A 23,279-nucleotide genomic window follows, 5' to 3' on the forward strand; every position below is an offset into this window, starting at 1 on the left:
TTGACCATTTTGGTTGCCCTCTTCTGGACACGTTCCAGTTTGTCAGTGTCCTTCTTGAACTGTGGTGCCCAGAACTGGACACAGTACTCCAGGTGAGGTCTGACCAGAGCAGAATACAGTGGCACTATTACTTCCCTTGATCTAGATGCTATACTCCTATTGATGCAGCCCAGAATTGCATTGGCTTTTTTAGCTGCCGCGTCACACTGTTGGCTCATGTCAAGTTTGTGGTCATCCAAGACTCCTAGATCCTTTTCACATGTAGTGCTCTCAAGCCAGGTGTCACCCATCTTGTATTTGTGCCTCTCATTTTTTTTGCCCAAGTGCAATACTTTACATTTCTCCCTGTTAAAATGCATCTTGTTTGTTTTGGCCCAGTTCTCCAATCTGTCAAGGTCGTTTTGAAGTGTGATCCTGTCCTCTGGGGTGTTAGCCACCCCTCCCAGTTTGGTGTCATCTGCAAATTTGATCAGGATGCCCTTGAGTCCATCATCCAAGTCGTTGATAAAGATGTTGAATAAGACCGGGCCCAAGAGGGCAGCAGAAGGGCAGGTGGATCAATCTGATCCAAGGGGCACAATCTGTCATTAAATTCTCTTTCTCAGGCTCCGGTGAATAAACAGGAGCATGCATGAGGATGGTAAATGTCTGTTTCAATTGCTTTGGGTAGCAAAACAGCCCAGCAGATCAGGGAAGGGGAGCCTGTAGCCTTCTAGATGCTGTTGGACTCCAACTCCCATCAAGCTCCAGCCACAATGATCAACTGTCAAAGATGGTGAAAGTAGTCCAACAACATCTGGAGGTCCACAGCTTCCCCAACCCTGTAGAAGATGATCCCCTCTGTTACCTAGGAGAATGGTGTCATTTTGGATTTTACCCCTCATGCACCAAAATGGATTAAAACTTACCCCGAGTGGGGCTTTTCAACCACCAGATCCATTTTTTAAAGCCTTGTTTCTTACCAACCCAGACCACCACACAGTGAAAAATGGATATACCAATTTCATCTGACCAACACTGCGGGGGTTGGTATCATGATCCCTGAGTCCAGCAATGACCAGGACGCTAGATGCTTCCAAATGGGAGTGCTTAATTTGCAAACTTTTCATTGAAATATAAAAAATGAGATACTGGCAACAGCTTTTTTCATAAAAATAAAGTGTAAATCTGGATTAAACTGGGGTGGGTTGGGGAAATACAGGCTGGCTTTTTGATGCCAACACACACACATGCAAGAAGAGAACTCATCTCACAAGAAATGCCCCCCTGGGGGCGCCCACTGAGTCAGAAGCTGCAGTGCTATCAGCTATGGAAGCAGATCATGTTTCTGGCTTGAAAACCGATGTTTGTAATCCATGGATTACTCCAAGGGTGTCAGGCAGAAGCCTAATGAAACAGATTCTGCAGCACCAGAGCTCAGAGAACCAGAGCCAGAATCCTCATGGGAATCTTTTCCCAGATGCAAGAGACCAAGTGCCTCCCACATTACTGTCAAATCAGAGGACAGACCATTTAAGAGATTCTAGTTCCCCACAAGGGGGTGGAGCCTAAGAGAGGTGGGCTGGGAGCAGAGGCTCAAAAGAAGCCAAAAGAACCTTGCCTGAGCCGGGATCTCTCCTTGCTCAGTGGGATCTTCTGCAAGACCAGGGCAGGGCAAGGGGTGGCAGTGTAGCTTCACACTGCTTAGAGGGGGCAGCATTAAAGGCACAACCAGGTTCTCAATAAGAGCACTTGGAAAGGGGTAGATGTGTTTACAACAGTGCCCTCTGCACCCACATCCTGCCAGCTAGGACAGGATCTGTACACTGTGCAGAGAGAGAAAATGTGACCTTGAAAAGCAGCCACCCGAGATTTCTGCCATCGACCTCTTTGTTGATCTCTCTCTCCAACATGCCATCAAAAGCTCCCTACGATGGGTAATTGCAATAGATTTTGCAACAGCAGTTTGGGCTGCTGAGAAAGCTGATGAAACTGGACATGTAATTATCTGATGTTTTGTGCCCTGCACACTCATTGTAAAGCCACTTAATACAGATTTCCTTTCTTGGTAAAAATAAAAACCCAACAGCAGCAAGGGGAGTGAGTAGGTGTCCTGCCTTTGAAAGAGAAAAACCATTCAGATGCACGGCCTTCCCTATCCCTAGGCTCAAGTCAGGCTAAAATTCATTAGCCATTGCACAGTCACAATTACGTTGCAGACTGTGCAGTGCCAGCTCCAGGTTTCAGGAGCCCGGAGGCAAGATGCCTTCAGTGGCCCACTGCTGTCACCAGTGCCAAGCCTTGAATCATATGAAGCCAACTGAGTCAGAAAACTGATAATAGGAGCATAAGAAGCTACTTTATACAGAGTCAAGCCATTGGTCCATCTAGCTCAATATTGTCTACACTGACTGGCAGCAACTCTCCAAGGTTTCAGACCTTCCTAGTCCTACCTGGAGTTGGCAGAGACTGAACCTAGGACACCCTGCATGGAAAGCAGATCCCCTAATGGTGATGGATCTTCATACTAATCCTGTAGGGCTCTCCCTTATGCTCTTATCTGGTTTCCAAGCTCTGCCAATCCCAACCCTCCCTCATCCTCCTAACACCATCTGGATCCTGATCCTGCCCAGATTTATGTCAGCCCTGGGGTGAGGGGTGAGTGGGAGCCCCCTCAATCCAACAGCTGGGGTTTCTGTCCTCAGCCTGCATCCCAACAGCAGAAGTTTCAAGTGGAAGCTTGAAGCCTGAGCTACGTGGCGTTTTCTCCTCGCGTTTCCCAAGCTCGGCACCGTCTGTCCCGCTTCCACAGTCTGTGCCACACCAAGCCTACCGCCGAGACAGCAATTTGCAATGAAACCCAATCACTCGGAAAATAAATAAATAATAACGAGAGAGACGGCTGATTGAGTCACTTAAACAGCTCAACTGAGCAACAAACATCAAATCGGGGGATGGAGGCAGGGGGTGAATAGGCACTTAGAATCAATAATAACCATTTATTCCACTTCTGGCATGGGTAAAAGTTTCTCTGTTTGCAGGAGCGGCTGATTAACAGAGGGAGAGGGTGATGAAGAGAGGATGATGGCCCTCTTGGTCCAAACCCAGCTTGGGAAGGAAAAGATGGCATGGAGAGGCTGAGGGTAGGGAGGAAACTTGGTTCTGCTCAGTCTACCCAATTCATGCTTTCCAAAACAATCCACATGGCCCAGCCATGTCTACCAAGATGCATACACTAGGGGCAAGTGTGCATGGAAATGCATATATTGGTGAAAACAGCATACAAAAATGTGTAACATATGGGGAAATGGCTTTGCAAAATTGTGTACATTAGGCAAAATTACATACGCAAATGTGAATATTAGGAGAAAGTCACACTACAATGCTGATGAATTTTTAGCAATATGTGAACTGACATGGCAATGTGGGAAAGTAAAGTGGAAAAAGCAGAAACTGAAATTGACAGATTCTTCCTAGATGTGGAAGAATCTGTCAATTTCAGTTCATTTGCACTCAAAAGCTGCTAGTGTGCCTCAAAAACAACAACAAAAACAATAACTGGCAAGATATATAATGCAGTTCTAATGCTAGAGCTAAGCGAATCAGGGGCTGATCTGTGCTTGAACGAGAGGACACCCGGGAACTTTGTGTACAGCATCCTGAGCTCCTGGGAGAGAAAGCAGCAGGCCATTAACTGACAGATATAAATTAAGGTTACACTAAATACACTAATTTTATGCAAAGCAAGTATGGGTTAAAGTGGTGAAAGCACATCTCCTTCCATCTGGGCCTCCCCACGTGCTGCGATTGTCCCGGAGAGGCTCTGTGTCCCACACCCAACAGAGGTGAGGGTTCTTCGTGGTGCCATCATCACCACCACTGCCTAACAGCTCCAAGTCAGGAAAAGGTCTCTGTGCCTCCTGCAGGAAAGTGATAGTGTTGATTCTTGAAATGCTGCTTAAGAGTTTGATCTTCCCAAAATGAGTCTGTTGCTGCTAAATTTTCTGCAATGCTGCTTATGTTTGTTTGCTTAATTGGTTGTGCAGTGTTTTGTCATGATTGGCTTTAAAGATTATTGCTAGCTACCCCAGCTGGAGGTCTCATTCCTGAGGCAATAGGCAGGAAATTGTTTTTGAAATAACAACAACAATGAATACAAATATAGAGATCATAAGAATGTAAGGAGGGCTGTGGGATCTGACCAAAGGTCCATTTGGTCCAGCACCCCGTTCTTGCAATGGCCAGAAAGGTGCCTATGTGAAGGCCACAATCAGGACACAGATGCAACGGCAGCACTCTCCCCTGGAACCACCCTGGGAAAATTCATTGGGTCCATGAGATCATAGAATCAGAGTTGGAAGGGCCCCAGTGGGTCATCTAGTCCACCCCCTGCAGTGCGGCAATCACAGCTAAAGATCCCTCTTTCTCCCTTCCCTCTACTCTTCGCATCTTGGCTTCAGCACCTCAATCCTGGGCTGTTATGCACAGAAACTGTGGACATGATGGGGAACATGTCAAATCTGAGGACAGACCATTTAAGAGACTCTAGTTCCCCACAAGGGGATGGAGCAGAGGCTCAAAAGAAGCTAGCTCACATCCAACCTCTGAGTAGGGGTCGTTGCTCAGTGGGATCTTCTGCAAGACCAGGGCAGGGCAAGGGGTGGCAGTGTAGCTTCACACTGCTTAGACAGTGGTTTAATGTTGGTTAACATTGGTTTAATGTTGACTTAACAACCAGGATTTCAAGCCATGGCTTCACCCCGGTTCAAGATCCTAATTAATAAGGTCTGGTTTAAACTAAACCGAGATCACAGCGCCAATGCCAGTGCACAAGTGGGGGGAGAGGGTGAGCTTGGAGTGTGCAGGCCAGTTGCTCCTTGTCGTGAGAGCAACAATGCTAAACCCTTCTCATTCCCCTCCCAACTGCTGCTGCCCCTGTGCCAAGTGGCTCTGCACTTGTTTGATCAATTGCTGCTTCTGAACATCCGCCAGCTGAATTCAGCCGCTCTTTAATCGACGCCCCTCATCATCAGAATATTGTTGCCAGGTGACTGAGCCCAGCAGCCGGCTGACACCGGCGCTAGCTGAGCGAAAGGGCCCCGCCACAGCCAGAGAAGAGCGCAAGTGGAAGCTCATTTGTGCTGCTGCAGGGATCAGGTGAGGCTTCTCTTGGACTTCGGGTGCTCAAAGGGCTACGTCACACACGCAGCTAACAAATTATTGACGGTGTTGTTTCTCCCTTCCCCAAAAGCCTTGTCTGTTTGGAAATGAGGGCAATAGAGATAGGAAACAGGGGAGGCAGAAAAACAAGGAGAGGAGGAAATCAAAGGGTTCCAAAAGCTTGTGTGTGTGTGTGCACGTTTGTGTGTGTTAAAACAAAAACAAAAACCATGCTTATTTTCTCTGTTAATTAGATCACTTTCCCTGATGTCTGTGATATTATAAAGCAATTAGGGCTGCAATCAACCATGAGCTTGCAAGGAGGATGAGTGCTGCATGTCTAATTTGTGGGCCACAAAGGGAACCACAGCAGAACATGGGCTGGTACACTGCAGGCAGCTTGGAGAAGACTATTTGGAGGGAACAGCAATAGTTTCCTGATGCCTTCTCCTGGCTGTGCTCCTCTCCCACCCTTCATACCAAGGATTACAGCTTGGATTTTCTGCCAGAAACCCCTGCACTCTGCTGCTGAGCAACATGTCCTCTCTTTTTGCCCCTGAGCCACCAAACTAGCCTGATTTGAGACCCGTGCAATATCCCTAGTTTGGGCTCCCTCTCTTTGGCCACAAAAACTTTTCTCCCAAAAGCATCTGTAGCACGTAACTCAGTCCAGATCACCCTTCCCCAACCTGGTGCCCTCCAGATGCTAGTGGACTACTGTTCCCATCACTGGGTCTGATTGCAGTTGTAGTCCAACAACATCTGGAGGGCACCAAGCTGGCAAAGGCTGCTCTAGATTATGAGCAGGTTAAATGAATCTGGTTCTCTCATTACCTGCTTAGCACCTCCACACCTAGAACATGGAAACACAAAGCTGATGCCTGTGTCTGGGTTTTGCAAACACATGTACTGTACTGCATTCTACTCTTCCTCCAAAGAGTTCAGGGTGGTATACAACATTACAAGTCATGGGAAGAGCACGTCCTCCTCATCACTTCCACTGAAAACCTTAATCACTCTTTCCTATGGCTTCCACAACCACCACCATTTTCAAACTTAATTTTGCAGCCATGAGAACTAGAAACTTGCTGTTTAGAAACAAGCAAGCAGATTGTTTCAACACATGGCAAAAAGATATTTCTAAATATATTTGGCCAGAGGAAAAAAATGAAAATAAAATATAAAATATTGATAGATGCAAAAGAAAGGAGAATTTCCCCTGCCGGATATGAGACTATACTATGAGGCATCCTGTCTTTGTTGGTTGAAGGAATGGATGACATTAGAGAATTCACATATTCTAGACTTAGAAGGTCATGACACTATTTTTGGTTGGCATGCTTATTTATGGTATGAAAAGGTAAACGTGCATAAAGGATTTACAAATCATATAATTAAGAAAAAATTATATAGAGTATGGGATAAATAGAAGGATTTATTAGAGGTAAAAACAACACTTTGGCTCTCACCATTGGAAGCTATAATGGTAAAGAAAAAGAATATGATAGAAGGGTGGACAGATTTATTAAAACAAGAGGGAGGAGAATATAAATTTTGAAAAATTAAGGAATTATCAGGAAAATTAACAGCACGGATACAATATCATCATTTGAATGAAGCATTTAAGAAAGATAGGATACATAGTTTTGGGAACAAATATCACAACTGGAGAGAGACCTGCTGGAATGTAATATGAAAGTGGTGTCTAAAATATATAAAATATTATTGGAATGGGAGACAAAGGATGAGCAAGTAAAATCCTCAGTGATACATTGGGCAATAGATATGGGTCATAATATAGATATGGAAGCATGGGAATGATTATGGAATATGGATATAAAATTTACAACATGTTATGGTCTAAGAGAAAATTATATGAAAATGATATATCAATGGTATCTAACACTGAGTAAATTGGCAAAAATGTATAAATCTAAATCAAATACGGTAAGTGTTGGAAATGTAAAGAAAAAGAAGGTTCTTTTTATCATATGTGGTGATCTTGTAGTAACGTTAAAGCTTACTAGGAAGTGATATATAATGAAATGAAAAGGATGTTTAAAATAACGTTTGTAATAAAACAAAAACCCAGAAGCTTTCCTTTGGGGAATTATAGGGACAGAACTACCTAAACTGTATAGAAACTTATTAATGTCTGCTACTACAGTGGGAAGGGACGCAGGTGGCGCTGTGGGTAAAACCTCAGCGCCTAGGACTTGCCGATCGCATGGTTGGCGGTTCAAATCCCCGCGGCGGGGTGAGCTCCCATCATTCGGTCCCAGCTCCTGCCCACCTAGCAGTTCGAAAGCACCCTTAAGTGCAAGTAGATAAATAGGTACCGCTTTCTAGCGGGAAGGTAAACGGCGTTTCCGTGTGCTGCGCTGGTGCCGGTTCGCCAGAGCAGCTTCGTCACGCTGGCCACGTGACCCGGAAGTGTCTGCGGACAGCGCTGGCCCCCGGCCTCTAGAGTGAGATGAGCGCACAACCCTAGAGTCTGTCAAGACTGGCCCGTACGGGCAGGGGTACCTTTACCTTTACCTTTTACTACACTGGGAAGAATGTTACTTGTCCCAAAATGGAAAGAAGTAGAAGTCCCAGCAAAGGAAAAATGGATACAAAAACTTATGGAATATGCAGAAATGGTGAAACTTACCAGAAGAATAAGAAATCAAGATAACAAACTTTTTAAAAAAGAATGGAAATGGTTTATTGACTTTTTACAGATAAATTGTAAACAGATAAGGACAGGATTATTGTGATAACCCGTAGTTTCCATCTGCATTCATTTGGAATCACAATACACACACACACACACACACACACACACAGAGAGAGAGAGAGAGAGAGAGAGAGAGAGAGAGAGAGAGAGAGAGAGAGGTATGTGCATTGATTGATTAAACATTTATTTTTAAAAAATGGGTGCTGCCAATTTGGATATGTGTGTGCTGGACAATTAAGAATCCCAAATGTGCACATTGTACTGGTGGGAGGAAGGAGGTGTGAAACAAGATGTTTGTGCTGCTGGGTTGGGGGAGAGAGAAGATGCCCTCATCTGAACCAGACCTTTTCAGAATTCACAGGTCGTTAATTCAGCCAGGAATTCCATTTGGCCTTGCCTCCATTAACCAGCCCGGATCTTGCTGGGTCCTTTATCTTCCACCTCCGCCAGACTTGACAGCAACACTAGCTGGCAAAGCAGCTGCCAGGACATGAGCCAAGGCAAGGAAGTGCTCAGAGCTGCGAGCCTCCCAGCACCCAAGGGAGCCCTTCCACAGGGCACGCTCCCTTTTAATTACTTGGCTGAGCCGAGCGATTAAAGTTCTGTTTCCGCTGCTGTGGCTGAAGCAGCCAGAGGCTGCCTGTTAAGTTGATGCACGATAAGGAGCTGAACAGCAAAGCCATTTCATCTCCTCCTTGATGAAAGGCAGGGCTCCTGCCTACTAAGGAGTGAGGGCCACAGTGCAGCTCCACGTGCGGAAGAGAAGGGTCGCCTCTGCTCCTTGCTGGGAAAGAGGGCTTGGAACAAAATCCTTTGGCACATCCTAGTCACTTCCCAAGGGGAAGTCCCAGATGCCTACAGCATGCTGAGAAAGAACCAGACAGGACCCATTTGTGAAAGATGAGTTTCTGGGATTATATCAGGTGCAATTTACTTTTATTTTCCATTCCACCCAAGGGACACAGAGCTCAGGATTTACTGTCTACTGCAAGGATAAGGAAACTATGGGCCCTCCACATGTTGCTAGACTACAATTCCTGTCAGACCCAACCAGTATGGCAAATGGTCAGGAACGATGGGAGGTGGAGTCTAACAACATGGAGAGCCACAGGTTTCCCATCCCTAATGAAGATCCTGCTTGAAAGGCATCTGAGCCATTCTGCTTCTTTTTTATATAGTCTGCCTCTTGAACACACACACTCTTTTTAAAGCCCCAACTTTTCCTAGTTGCTGATTGATTACTTGGCCTCCATTTAATCTTGAATGTCAGTGGTCAAAACTGTATTAAAAAGGAAAGAAACGAGTTGTAGATTTAAATCAAGCTTCCAATCTCCTCCCTATCCCATCCCTTTGATTGCAAGAAGTTGCATGATTTAATTTTTTTACTTATTTATAAAAACTATTTCTATACCGCCTTTCACTTCAGAGTACCAAGGCAGTTTGCAGCCAAACAACAAAAGACAATAAATAATATGTGGCTGTAAAATATTAGTATCAGTTACAGTAATGAGAGTGCTAAAAACTGGCATTAAGAATCCAGGAACACCCAAGTGAATAGACATGCTTTTAAAGCTGCACCCACCAGTGATAATGTGAATGGGAGGACACACACAGAGATGCAACACGTGATCTCACCCAGCCTTCACCAGCCTGGTGCCTTCCAACACATATCACAAAAAGCCAGATCCAGTAGTTACAGTACTTTCGGGGTGGACTCAGGTTGTTCCAGGATCTTGCAGTTACTGGCTCATAAACCAGTATGTACTTTTTAAATGTTCATCCCATTTATTTGCAATTCAGCTTTGTGAGGTTGGGTCAGACAGAGGAAAGCAGATTAGGTGCACACAGGTTTGTAAGAGTCAGGAAGCATTGACTCATTCAGCTGAACATTCTCTACACTGGCTGGCAGTAGCTCTTCAGAGTTTCACCTTAGGGCTGGAACCTGGGATGCTCTGAATGCAAACCATGGGCTCTCCCGCTTGCTGAAAGCCACCATGCAGAGGGTCTCACTGTTCACGCAGCAACTGTGACTGTGTTGGACACTTGTACCTGGGCTTTTTTTCAGATGGGTGCCATTGCCATTCTAAGAGAATAAGGGAGGTGTTCATGGTGAGTTTCACCACCTCTTTTTCTAGAAAAATAGGACTGGCTGGTACATCAGTGTCACAACAGTGTTTATTTGCTGCAGTAAACAAGAAAGTGTAAAAGCGAGAGTAAAATCTTTAAACGTGCCCTAGATATGTGCCAAGAAGCTAAGAGCAATTCCAGCTCCTTGGCACAGGACTGTGACTACACAGAGACATGCATCTCCCTTTCATACTTTTATGGCCATAGATATGGCAAAAGAAAAGACTGTAGCCAACAAAACTCAGCCAAGTCAATTAACATATAATTCCCAATGTGTTTTAGAATCATAGAATCATAGAATCATAGAGTTGGAAGAGACCACAAGGGCCATCGAGTCCAACCCCCTGCCAAGCAGGAAACACCATCAGAGCACTCCTGACATATGGTTGTCAAGCCTCTGCTTAAAGACCTCCAAAGAAGGAGACTCCACCACACTCCTTGGCAGCAAATTCCACTGTCGAACAGCTCTTACTGTCAGGAAGTTCTTCCTAATGTTTAGGTGGAATCTTCTTTCTTGTAGTTTGGATCCATTGCTCCGTGTCCGCTTCTCTGGAGCAGCAGAAAACAACCTTTCTCCCTCCTCTATGTGACATCCTTTTATATATTTGAACATGGCTATCATATCACCCCTTAACCTCCTCTTCTCCAGGCTAAACATGCCCAGCTCCCTTAGCCGTTCCTCATAAGGCATCGTTTCCAGGCCTTTGACCATTTTGGTTGCCCTCCTCTGGACACGTTCCAGTTTGTCAATGTCCTTCTTGAACTGTGGTGCCCAGAACTGGACACAGTACTCCAGGTGAGGTCTGACCAGAGCAGAATACAGTGGCACTATTACTTCCCTTGATCTAGATGCTATACTCCTATTGATGCAGCCCAGAATTGCATTGGCTTTTTTAGCTGCCGCGTCACACTGTTGGCTCATGTCAAGTTTGTGGTCAACCAAGACTCCTAGATCCTTTTCACATGTAGTGCTCTCAAGCCAGGTGTCACCCATCTTGTATTTGTGCCTCTCATTTTTTTTGCCCAAGTGCAATACTTTACATTTCTCCCTGTTAAAATGCATCTTGTTTGTTTTGGCCCAGTTCTCTAATCTGTCAAGGTCATTTTGAAGTGTGATCCTGTCCTCTGGGGTGTTAGCCACCCCTCCCAGTTTGGTGTCATCTGCAAATTTGATCAGGATGCCCTTGAGTCCATCATCCAAGTCGTTGATAAAGATGTTGAATAAGACCGGGCCCAAGACAGAACCCTGTGGCACCCCACTAGTCACTCTTCTCCAGGATGAAGAGGAACCATTGATGAGCACCCTTTGGGTTCGGTCAGTCAGCCAGTTACAAATCCACTGAGTGGTAGCATAGTCAAGACCGCATTTTACCAGCTTCTTTACAAGAATATCATGGGGCACCTTGTCAAATGCCTTGCTGAAATCAAGGTAGGCTACATCCACTGCGTTCCCTTCATCTACCAGGCTTGTAATTCTGTCAAAAAACGAGATCAGGTTAGTCTGACATGACTTATTTTTCAGAAATCCATGCTGACTATTGGTGATCACAGCATTCCTTTCTAGGTGCTCACAGACTGTTTGTTTAATGATCTGCTCCAGAATCTTCCCTGGTATTGATGTCAGACTGACTGGACAGTAATTATTTGGGTCCTCTCTTTTCCCCTTTTTGAAAATAGGGACAACATTTGCCCTCCTCCAGTCTGCCGGGACTTCGCCTGTTCTCCAGGAATTCTCAAAGATGACTGCCAGTGGTTCTGAAATCACATCTGCCAGTTCTTTTAATACTCTTGGATGCAGTTCATCTGGCCCTGGAGACTGTTTTGCTGATCTCATCAGGAAAATTGGTTCAATAGTTAGACCAACAGAAGGAAAGTCAGAATGGTGTAGTGTTGCTTAGAGTGTTGGACTGGCAGCTGGGAGGCCAGAGGTCAAATCCTCACTCAGCCATGAAACTCACTGGGTGACCTTGGGCCAGTCCCTGTCTCTCAGCCTAATCTACCTCACAGGGTTGTTGTGAGGATGAAATGGGGAAACAATGTACACCACCTTGTGTTCATTGGAGGATAACTGGGATATAAATATAATAATAATTATAGACAGACAGAAACATTGGCCTTTTCCATAAAAGTATTAAAAGAAAGCCAGAATTTGAGTCTGCATGTCTTGGCTCCCGCAAAACTGAGAAGGAAAGCTGAGGATGAGGATGATTAATTAATTTTGTATACCCACTGGTCTCAGGGTGGTTCACAATATAAAAACACAAAATAAAAACACAAAATACATAATAAAAACAAAAACAACCCAATAATCCCCCCTTGTTTTGATAAAGACCAGTCTTCCCCAACCTGGTGCCCTCCAGATGTGGTTGGACTACAACACCCAACATTCCTGACCATGCTAGCTGGAAATGATCAGAGTTGTCCTTCAACAACTGGAGGACACCAAGTTGGCGAAGGCTGAAACAACTCAAACCTCTTCAAAAGGTCGCAAAAGAAACCAAATGCAAAATCATGCTCCCACCCAGCACTCTCACAGATACATGGAACTTTTCCTCTCACAATCCCCTTAACCTGGAAACAGGAAAGAGAAACCCAGAACAGGTTCTTTTTGTGGTGGGAAAGTGAGGAGAGAGGGAGATTTCCTGTTGTACAGGTGGACCTCGTTCTCCATGGGAACACCCTACTTGTCACAAGGCTGAGTCCCATCCTCAGGCTAGAACTACAAGCAGCAGCAGCAGCAGCAGCAGCCCTGCGTCTACTCGCCTCTCTCACTCTCCGCTGTGATGTTCCTTGGTTGTCCCTTGCAGGGGTGCAGAAAGCTGCAATATGATTATGACATCCAGTGTCTTCCATTGGTGGCAGAGAGGAGGAGAAAGAAGTGGCAATGTATGGTATCTGTTTCTGGCAACAGCCTCGTGTCAGCCATTAACATCTAGTTCTGGTCTCAGCCCTATAATTGAAATTATTTATTTATTATTAATAATATTACTCATCATCATCCCCAGTAGTAGCAGATGAAGAAGAAGTGTTTATCATCCATGATGCTTCCCCTTAGTCAGCTTGTCTATAAAGCTCATCCAGGTCAGAGCTCAAGATCTGAAAGCATACAGCAGTCATCAGCAACCTGGCTCCGTCCAAATGTTGTTGGACTCCCATCAATCCCAGACAACACAGTCAATGGTCAGGGATGATGGGATCTGGGGTCCAGCAACACCTGGGCGGCTGCAGGTTGGGGACATCTGGCATATGAGTCAACTGAAAGAGAAGAATGGAAGTTGGTGAAATGAAGGGTGGCATTCTTGTTCCACTGAACAAAAAATGGAATCCTTGAAAAAGAGACTGTGGGGGAGGGAATGGACAGCAGAATCAATGTGCAGAGAACAGTTCACAGTGATCCTTTTGGAAACCCTGTAGGCTGCATTCAACTTACTAGAGCCTAAGGTTCCATATCACAGGGCTACTGCCATCCAGACAGCTCAGTGGAACAAGTGACAGAGGATCTCCCCAGGAGGATTCCCATCACCCATGGAGAAGGGAGAAGAATCTCCACCTGCCCCACAGAAGTACTTCCCATGCTGCTTTCTGGAATGTCCAATCAATTTGCTAACGTGAAAATGCAACATGCGGCCTGTCCTTAGCTGCAGCCATTGCTATTCTTCCAGCATTCCAGGTAGCAGTTTGGCAAGTCTGAGCACAGAATGGATGTCTTTAATAGGGTCCAGCTTATTTCCCCAGCACTTTTCTCAGGCACCCAGCAGGTGCATGCTCAGCATGAACTAAATTAGAGGCAAGAAGAGCTGCTTTCATGAGAGGAAATTAGGCTTGAGAGAGAGGCAGGGGGAGGAGGGGAGAACTCAGCAGTTCAGCTGCCAGAGGGGGGTGGGCAGGTCGGCAGGGGGGCAAAGAAAGCCAATCAGATGTGCAAAAGGCCTACCAGGGAACACTGCTGAATAAAAAAGGGCTGCAAGTGGATGGACCACTTTCCCCCTCGGCAGTGAAAGAGAGAATGCTCAGCCGACTGACCGGCATCAGCTCTGCAACATCTTCAGTTAGACCTTCAGGGGTAGGGAACCTCAAGCCCAGGGACCAGATGCAGCCCCTAGGCCTCTCTGTCTAGCTCTCAGGATGCTCCCCAGCCCCACACACTGGCTCTGCTTTGCCCCATCCTGGACTGTGTTCTTGATCTCTGGTTGGAGAACACAGAGGCATGTGCAAGTGTGTGCGGAAACTAGCCTACTAGGGATGCTATCACACAAGCTGAAGCAGCATTTGATAGATGGGGAGAAGATTATCATTCAGAACCCCTCAGACTAGCAAAGAAAGGACCGTGAAAAAGCAGAATTTGAGGTCCATGAAGTTTACATTATTGATGTTCTCGTCAGCAATGGAGAAGGAAAGGGAAAGGATGCTGGGCAGAGAACTACAATTTACAAAAGGGACCCTTCCAAGCATTGTGGTTTGAAAATGAAAACTTCCCGGGCCTTTTTCAGTGAGGTGGAAAGAGGCTTTGATACTATGCCATTCACTCTCAGGGCATTTGAGGATGAAAAGGCAAGGATGGGGGTAGCAGAATATGCTAAACATGAGCTGCTACAGCCTTTTCATATCCTCTATGAGAAAGAAGCAAAGTTTGTTGCCCAGCTTAAGTTCATGGTGCTTTTAATGCCCAATGGTCCCATGAGGATAACTAGCAGACCCTTTGAGCCTGAACGCTACAAATCAGAATTTGAAGTGCAAGATGCAGAACTGAAGGCACTCCTACAGAGCTCAGCAAGCCACTACCCCCCCCCAAAAGAAGAAGAAAAAGAAGGCCCCCTAAGAATGCCAAGAACGCCACACAGGGGAAACAGCAGAAGAGAATGAGACTGGTGACTGAACAGCTCTGATCGCCTCTGCATAGCACCTGATTCTTTCTCTCACATGCCCCAACTCAAAGCAAGAGAAACAAATATCCCTTTATACCTGATTGTCTCATAGGACCAAATGACAAATAGCCTGACCTTCCCACAGAGTGGAACCAGTTGTGACTGACTTTGCCGCTGAGGGAGGAGTCTCTTGGCCACTTCAGATTACCTTTTAAAATATGAAATAATATAATCAGGAGTAAAAACAAAACAAAACACAGGCTTCCCCACTCAGGTTTAAACACCCAGGTTTCCGCCCTTATAACTGCAGAGATGAAACTGCAAATATTTAGGCACCAATGGTGAAAAATCACTCTGCACGAGCTCAAATCCACTCTGTTCTGCAGTGTTGCATCACATATTTATGGGCAAAGCCCTGTTTAAAGAAAATGAGCTCTGTATCTGTGATATGGTGGCCCCTGGCTCAAAAACAGCCCTGCAGTTCTGACCAAGTGAGCAGCAAGGTCAGGTGAAGTGGAAAAGAAAGGGGCCACCAAACCAACAAGTTTCAAAACCTGACTTTGGGGTTTCTATTTAAGAATTTCATTTGGAGAATCAACATGTCTCATGGCAGTCACTGGGCTGTAGGCTTAAGGAGTCCAAAATAAGATACCACAGACTCCCCTAGAAAGGACCAGGCACTTCCAATCCCAGCTGGATCCAATCCAAATTCTCCAATTTACTTTTGAGCAGTAACTCATCATGATAGATTGCTACTAATGGCCACTCAATGCATTTAACCCCATGGCCCCAATTACCACCCCCCAGCAGATGTGACCTTTTACTGTAAAAAAATGTGCTCAGCACAGCCTGAAATGGCTTGTTACTCATTGCCAAGCCAGGGCCATTCATCTTTGCTTTTTTAATTCTCTGCACCATCCTTTATTGGGCAAAATATTTCTTTCGAGGCTTTAATGCATTTGGTAGAAATTAGCCCTTTTAAAAAGATTTATTAGGCAATTAGCAAGCTTGGAAAGATAATCATTTAATGTCAAAAGCAGGATTGACTTCCTCTTTTTAAAAGAGGAATCTGGGCAAGGGATACTGAGCTTCTTTTACTGTGGCGGGGGGGGGGGGGAGAGACACCCTCTCCACTTTGTCCTCGGGCAAACAGCACTGGCTTGCAAAATGCATTTTGCATCTTTAAAAGAAAAACCATAGTAATTACCTTGCAGATGGTTCCACCTTCATTTTTCCTGCACAAGTATGAATGTTTACCAAGATTACTGAGGCCCTTTCTCCTAAGTAAGAGCCCAGCTCCATCACAATTTTCTGCTTCCACCTCCTGGAATTATTATGTTATTACTTTTTATCCTGCCTTTCTTCCAAGACCCTCAGAGCAGCATACACTTATCCTCACAACAAGCCAGCAAAGTAGGCTCAATCGAAGAGATGGTGATCATCCCAGAGTCACGGATTGTGAGCAAATGGGATTCATAACTCCCAGATCCAAGTAGGAAATCCTAGCACAGGAGTCACCAACCTTTTGGGGCCCATGGGCACATCTGCACCCTGGGAGAAGATGTTGTGAGAACCACACAACTCACCACAACCAAGCACACCCTACAAGCTGGTCTGTTGGCTACAATAGTGTGTTTCTTTCAAGCCTAGTTTGGGGAGGGGGAGAAGTAGGGAGACCGGGACCCCGTGGGTGTCCAGAAAGTCCACTGTAGGCACATGTGTGCCCATGGACACATTGCCAGCCCCTTTTTGAAGACTACCACATTGGCTCTTGAATGTGTACTTGTCAAGCTGCACAAGACACGAGAGGACTTAAAAGGAAAGCCATTTGATCATTAACCAATACAATGCAGCTGAAACATTCAGTCTCACAGAAAACAGTTCACTGAGCAGTTCACGTGGGCAAGGGTGTCATCTTCTTCTAAGGGCTGCACACAGTGTGCCAATGGCCTATACACCCGAAACGGAAAAGCACCACTGCTTCAATTCCTAATTCAAAAAAGGGGGTTGCTGCACAGAGCACTGGCTAGTTGTGCATTATTTAGGGATTTCTGGGTATGTGGACAAATAATACTGCTTTGGAACCAAGAGGATAATGGGGTGCTTTTTCTTCAATAGGTTACAAAACAAGCAGGAGTGCTGTGATGCTGTATAATTATGTTTCACTGCAAGAGTGGTTGCTACAGGCTTGGTGGAGGTGGCTTTACCTAGTTGGAGATAAAGCAGAGTGGCTGGGGGACAAGGATCAAGGTATGTCCCCTGAGTCAAGTGGTAGAGCATACACTTTGCCTGCAGAAGATCCAAGGCTTAGTCCTTGGCATCTTATCTAGAAAAGATAAGGCAGAGCTGCTGCTAGACCATAACATTGCGGCCCTCCAGCTCCCACCACCCCTCCCAGCTTGACCTGTGTTGAAGCATGATGGAAGTTGTGGTCCAGCAACACCTGGAAGGCCACAGATCCTCTTCCCTGAGCATCACAGGCCAACCGTAGGACACAACATAAGGCAGCTGCATATAGAAAACACTCCTTAAGCAAGCAGATAAATGGCCAAAGGAGATAGAATCCTTTTGTAAAGCACTTTAAATTTTTCTACAATCAAGTGGTATATATATTTTTTGAAACAAAATAAATAAATAAATAAATAAATAGGGAGAGGCCAAGTGGGTTATCAGGAGACAGTGGAAGGTGGGGCTTTGGATAAAGTTATCTCTCACAGAAGCAAGGGAATATAAAGAGGAAGTGTGGCATGGGAAGAAAGATTAATATGAGATAGTTTACAAGGTGACCCCCCCCCGAAGTTATCTACTAAACAAACAGCAAAACCATGGTGGAAGCAATGTGTTTCCGCTCAATCCACTTGAGATTTTGTTTTCAAATTCTAATCTGCTTTGCACATTCGAAATAACAGGTAAACACAAAGATCTAAAACAGGTAAAATAAATGGAGAAAGAATAATTTGGTTGGTTGAAGACAGCAAAGAAGGAACTGTCATCAGCATTCTATCTGCTGTGGAACAAGACAGGGAAGGGAACTGACTAGCTCCCTCCAGGACCTTGGACAGCTCCCAGTGCTCCACTACATGAAAAGCCTGGAAAATCAGAGCCAGAAAGCACAGTCTGATGGTTGTTCTGCGCTGGAAGCCAGATGCAGGGAAATCAGAATGTGGGAGGACAAGGCAGCAGCACTGTGTGTTTGCATCTGCCAAGGGTGTTTGTACAGGGGGATCACAACCCCAGTTCTGATAAAGATACTGAATGGTCAGCACCTCATTAGTTAACTGCTGTGTGAACATAAAAGAGCCATTACAGTATGTTGTTGAATTAGTGTTTTCACCGTATTGGAGTCATTTAGATCTCCAACTCCTTCCTTGTCCAATATGTAATTTCCCCCAATTCACATTAACTGACGTCAATAACCGTGTTACTACCGGAAATAACCAAAAAATACTATGAAGGGTGATTAAAAGCACAGAACAAAACCAGCTACTTTATTAAAGGCAACATGAAGGATGTTTTCCCTATTTTTTTAACCATCTCAAGTTCAGCTATGCTCCCCCAAATGGAATGTGGGGTTAGAACTCCCAATAAATCTCCGCTGCATGCAGAAGGTTCAAACCCCAGCTGGGAAAGAGCCCTGCCCAAAATCCGGCAAAGCTGCTGCGAGCCAGTGCAGACAGTACTGAGCTAGATGGACCAACTCAGTACTCAGCATACAGCAGCTTCCTATGTTTCTAACAGGGAATATGCAGTAGCTTATTTTTCACTTGGCCCCTTGTAAAAGCCTCAAGGGGCAGATCTCAGCTAATCCAGCATCATGTCTCATAACAGCTTTTGCCTGGCTGAGGGAAGCAGGGAGAGAGCCTGAGAATCTGCTTTCCCTGCCAATCTAGGCTCTCATTCCTTGAGGACCCACAGGGCACATGCACTCCCGCACGGCATGTGTGCACAGAATGATGGAACACTACTTTCTCAGTCTTACTGAAGCCTGCTGCTTATCATTAAGCCACATGTTCTCTCCTAGCTCTAGTTTCTACCCTATTCTGCATTCACACAGAGCCCCAGAGCCTCCAGGTGCACAAATCCAAGGCACTGGGCCTGCACAGAAGCCGGGGAACCAGCAAGGATCTGAGGCAGAACTATAGGCTTCAGGACCTACTTGGAGGAAAACATGGAGCCTTGTTAAGACTAGAGAACTTTACTGCACATAGGCAGGAATGTGTTTATTCTGTGTTTTCATGCTCACAGGACACAAGCACAGAAATTCATTCTTGGCATTGAATTCAGTATTCAGATGACATTAGCTAGTTCGTTCTCTCTTGCTCTCACTCTCCCATTAAGTTTGGAAGAACCAGGTGGGAAATGTCTGCGGAAATCCCGAAGGCTGCTTTTCACATTACAAAGAAAAGCAAATAAGTTGTGCTTCTGCTTCTTGTGCTTCTGGGATAGATAGTATGCAAAGGCATGCTCACTTGCACATATTTTACATACCCCATGGGGGGGGGAGAGAGAAATTGTGCCAATTTTGCCTCTTACAAGTCACAGAATACAGCTTTCCTAGCCATTTGTGTTTCCTGAGTGCCACATTCTCCTTTCTTAAGTGTCATGTATAAACACAGCCCAAATTGTAATTGGCAAGGGGGCAAGATATGCATTTAGGAGGAGACCAAGTCTGGACATCCAGGTCATCTCCCAAACCACTAGGAAGCAGCAGTGGGGAAGCCATGATTTATAGCACATGATTTAAAGCTTAAACCCCCACTCCTCACTTTCTAATTTATTTTTATTAAAATATTTGTAATTCACCTTATGACTAAAACTCTCCAAGGTAGCAAAAACATGAAAAATAATTTTAAAAAGAACACTCCTTTTTTGAGGGGGTGGGACTTATAAAAACTAAATTAGCAGCAACGTTGTTCAAAGCAAGAGAATCAAGAAAGAGAAACTCAACACGGCAATCTTTTCCTCTGATCAGTTTCCTCAACATTGCGAGTGAAAAGCAATCTGCAGAAGTATTGGCAGTGGAAAGGCAGCAAGAAGGTAAAGGGCCCAGGATCCCTCTCCTGTTGTGCTGCTTCTCAGCTAAAAATTGCACTCGGCCGTTGCTGCTGATTCTCCACTGCTCACTGCTGACCCAGGCTACACACCTCCTGCAGCAGTTAATCTGAACTTTCCCAAGCTGGCTCTACCCGGGCCAGATTCTCCAGCGACTACTTAAGGCACCATCCCCGTACTTGGACATGTTCCTCCATCTGCAGCACATATAAAAGGGACAACCTACATATAAAATGGGCCCCAAAATATTTCCCTAAGCGTCTGCACACAGCTTTGCTCACAGAGCATTTATGATGGTGCCAGCAGGCGGTTTTCTGCCTTCCACAAACCAGCTGGCCCCAATCCCCTTCAGGTCATGCTGCCATGGTTTCTATTCTTCCAGAGTGGTGGAAGAGAGAACAGAACACCCATAAAACAGAATGAAAGAGGCAGCCTAGTGAGAGAAGCGCCAACTTCCCACATCGCCGCTGTTATCTCTAGGATGGGTCAGCACTGAGAGCTCACTGAAGGGACTCTTGCATCTCTCTGAGATGGCAGCAATCCTACGCATTGTGAGCTGATCAAAATTACACAAATGTTACTCAGTATGGAGTTTCTGGCTCATGGCTGCTCTCCAACAGTGTGGACTGAGAAGCGGGAGGAGAATGAGAATTTTTCAGTTCATTCTGATAAAAGTCATAATGATGAAAGCGAGTACAGCGGTACCTCGGGTTAAGCACTTAATTCATTCCGGAGGTCCGTTCTTAACCTGAAACTGTTCTTAACCTGAAGCACCACTTTAGCTAATGGGGCCTCCTGCTACCGCCGTGCCACCGCTGTGCCACCGCCGTGCCAGCCGTGCAATTTCTGTTCTCATCCTGAAGCAAAGTTCTTAACCCGAGATACCATTTCTGGGTTAGCGGAGTCTGTAACCTGAACCGTCTGTAACCCGAGGTACCACTGTATTTTGTAATTGAAATTTTTGAATGTTGCAAGCTGCCTTGAACCCCAGTTTGGGAGAAAGGTGGGATACAAGTACAATAAAGAAATAAGGAAATAAATAAGTAGACTTTATTCCACGAACACTTATGCCACAATAAATCTGCTAGTCTTCAGATGCTTCCCCCTCCACAGAAATCAGCAGCGGGAGGCCCCATTAGCTAAGAGTATTAAAAGAACTGGCAGATGTGATCTCAGAACCACTGGCAGTCATCTTTGAGAATTCCTGGAGAACAGGCGAAGTCCCGGTAGACTGGAGGAGGGCAAATGTTGTCCCTATTTTCAAAAAGGGGAAAAGAGAGGACCCAAATAATTACCGCCCAGTCAGTCTGACATCAATACCAGGGAAGATTCTGGAGCAGATCCTTAAGCAAACAGTCTGTGAGCACCTAGAAAGGAATGCTGTGATCACCAATAGTCGGCATGGATTTCTGAAAAATAAGTCATGTCAGACTAACCTGATCTCGTTTTTTGACAGAATTACAAGCCTGGTAGATGAAGGGAACGCAGTGGATGTAGCCTACCTTGATTTCAGCAAGGCATTTGACAAGGTGCCCCATGATATTCTTGTAAAGAAGCTGGTAAAATGCGGTCTTGACTATGCTACCACTCAGTGGATTTGTAACTAGCTGACTGACCGAACCCAAAGGGTGCTCATCAATGGTTCCTCTTCATCCTGGAGAAAAGTGACTAGTGGGGTGCCACAGGGATCTGTCTTGGGCCCAGTCTTATTCAACATCTTTATCAACGACTTGGATGATGGACTCAAGGGCATCCTGATCAAATTTGCAGATGACACCAAACTGGGAGGGGTGGCTAACACCCCAGAGGACAGGATCACACTTCAAAACGACCTTGATAGATTAGAAAACTGGGCCAAAACAAACAAGATGAATTTTAACAGGGAGAAATGTAAAGTATTGCACTTGGGCAAAAAAAATGAGAGGCACAAATACAAGATGGGTGACACCTGGCTTGAGAGCACTACATGTGAAAAGGATCTAGGAGTCTTGGTTGACCACAAACTTGACATGAGCCAACAGTGTGACGCGGCAGCTAAAAAAGCCAATGCAATTCTGGGCTGCATCAATAGGAGTATAGCATCTAGATCAAGGGAAGTAATAGTGCCACTGTATTCTGCTCTGGTCAGACCTCACCTGGAGTACTGTGTCCAGTTCTGGGCACCACAGTTCAAGAAGGACACTGAGAAACTGGAACGTGTCCAGAGGAGGGCAACCAAAATGGTCAAAGGTCTGGAAACGATGCCTTATGAGGAACGGCTAAGGGAGCTGGGCATGTTTAGCCTGGAGAAGAGGAGGTTAAGGGGTGATATGATAGCCATGTTCAAATATATAAAAGGATGTCACATAGAGGAGGGAGAAAGGTTGTTTTCTGCTGCTCCAGAGAAGCGGACACGGAGCAATGGATCCAAACCACAAGAAAGAAGATTCCACCTAAACATTAGGAAGAACTTCCTGACAGTAAGAGCTGTTCGACAGTGGAATTTGCTGCCAAGGAGTGTGGTGGAGTCTCCTTCTTTGGAGGTCTTTAAGCAGAGGCTTGACAACCATATGTCAAGGAGTGCTCTGATGGTGTTTCCTGCTTGGCAGGGGGTTGGACTCGATGGCCCTTGTGGTCTCTTCCAACTCTATGATTCTGTGATTCTATGATTCTAAAGTGGTACCTCAGGTTAAGAACAGTTTCAGGTTAAGAACGGACCTCCGGAACGAATTAAGTACTTAACCCGAGGTACCACTGTATATAGAAGATACCATGTTGCATCCAGTGCTGTGCAAATGGGGCTCCTCCTTACCCTTCCTCTCCTCTCTCCCAGCTTTTGAATGTCTGTGTGGGGCTGGAGGAGGGGAAGTTCCATTGCACAAGTGGAAGTCCATTGCACACCTGGATTGACAGTGCTGGATACAAATCCATTGTCCAGAGGTATTTCTCAGTTTGTGGGTATGACCCCTTTAAACCACTGGCCTGTTTTCAGAGCACTGAGTTAATGTTTCTTTATTTGCCCACCACCTGGGTGAAGTGGTTAATGTCCAGGAAGAAATGTGGCAGGAATGCTCAAGAGTTCAGACTTCCATCCTGCTCTTAATCCTGGTCCTATGCTTAGGCAGGCTGCAGTTATTCATTGGTGTGTAAAATGCACTTTGCACATGTTTGCAGGGAGTCTTTGGCATGTGGGGCTAGCCACAGGGAGCACATTGCTCCCATGTTCTGTGCCGGAACATTTCAGGGAGGTGGCTGTATTAGTTTTTGCACTGAATGCACACCCACAAAAATTCTTGCGGCACCTAAAAGATGAACAGATTTATTGTAGCAGAAGCTCTCATGGACTGGAGCCCACGACATCAGATGCATGAAATGTTATCCACAGTTGATAGATGATA

At 45.4% G+C, this 23,279-nt stretch overlaps 1 protein-coding gene and 1 pseudogene across 5 annotated transcripts in view; one reads left to right on the plus strand and one right to left on the minus strand.

The window, feature by feature from the left end:
• Positions 1-23,279, minus strand: part of PDE1B (phosphodiesterase 1B) — a 134,461-nt gene that overhangs the window by 75,430 nt on the left and 35,752 nt on the right. The window lies entirely within an intron of this gene.
• On the plus strand, positions 14,213-14,929 carry LOC128404387 (proliferation-associated protein 2G4-like; annotated as a pseudogene).

This window comes from Podarcis raffonei, chromosome 2, assembly GCF_027172205.1.
Source record: "Podarcis raffonei isolate rPodRaf1 chromosome 2, rPodRaf1.pri, whole genome shotgun sequence".
NCBI classification, from domain to species: domain Eukaryota; kingdom Metazoa; phylum Chordata; class Lepidosauria; order Squamata; family Lacertidae; genus Podarcis; species Podarcis raffonei.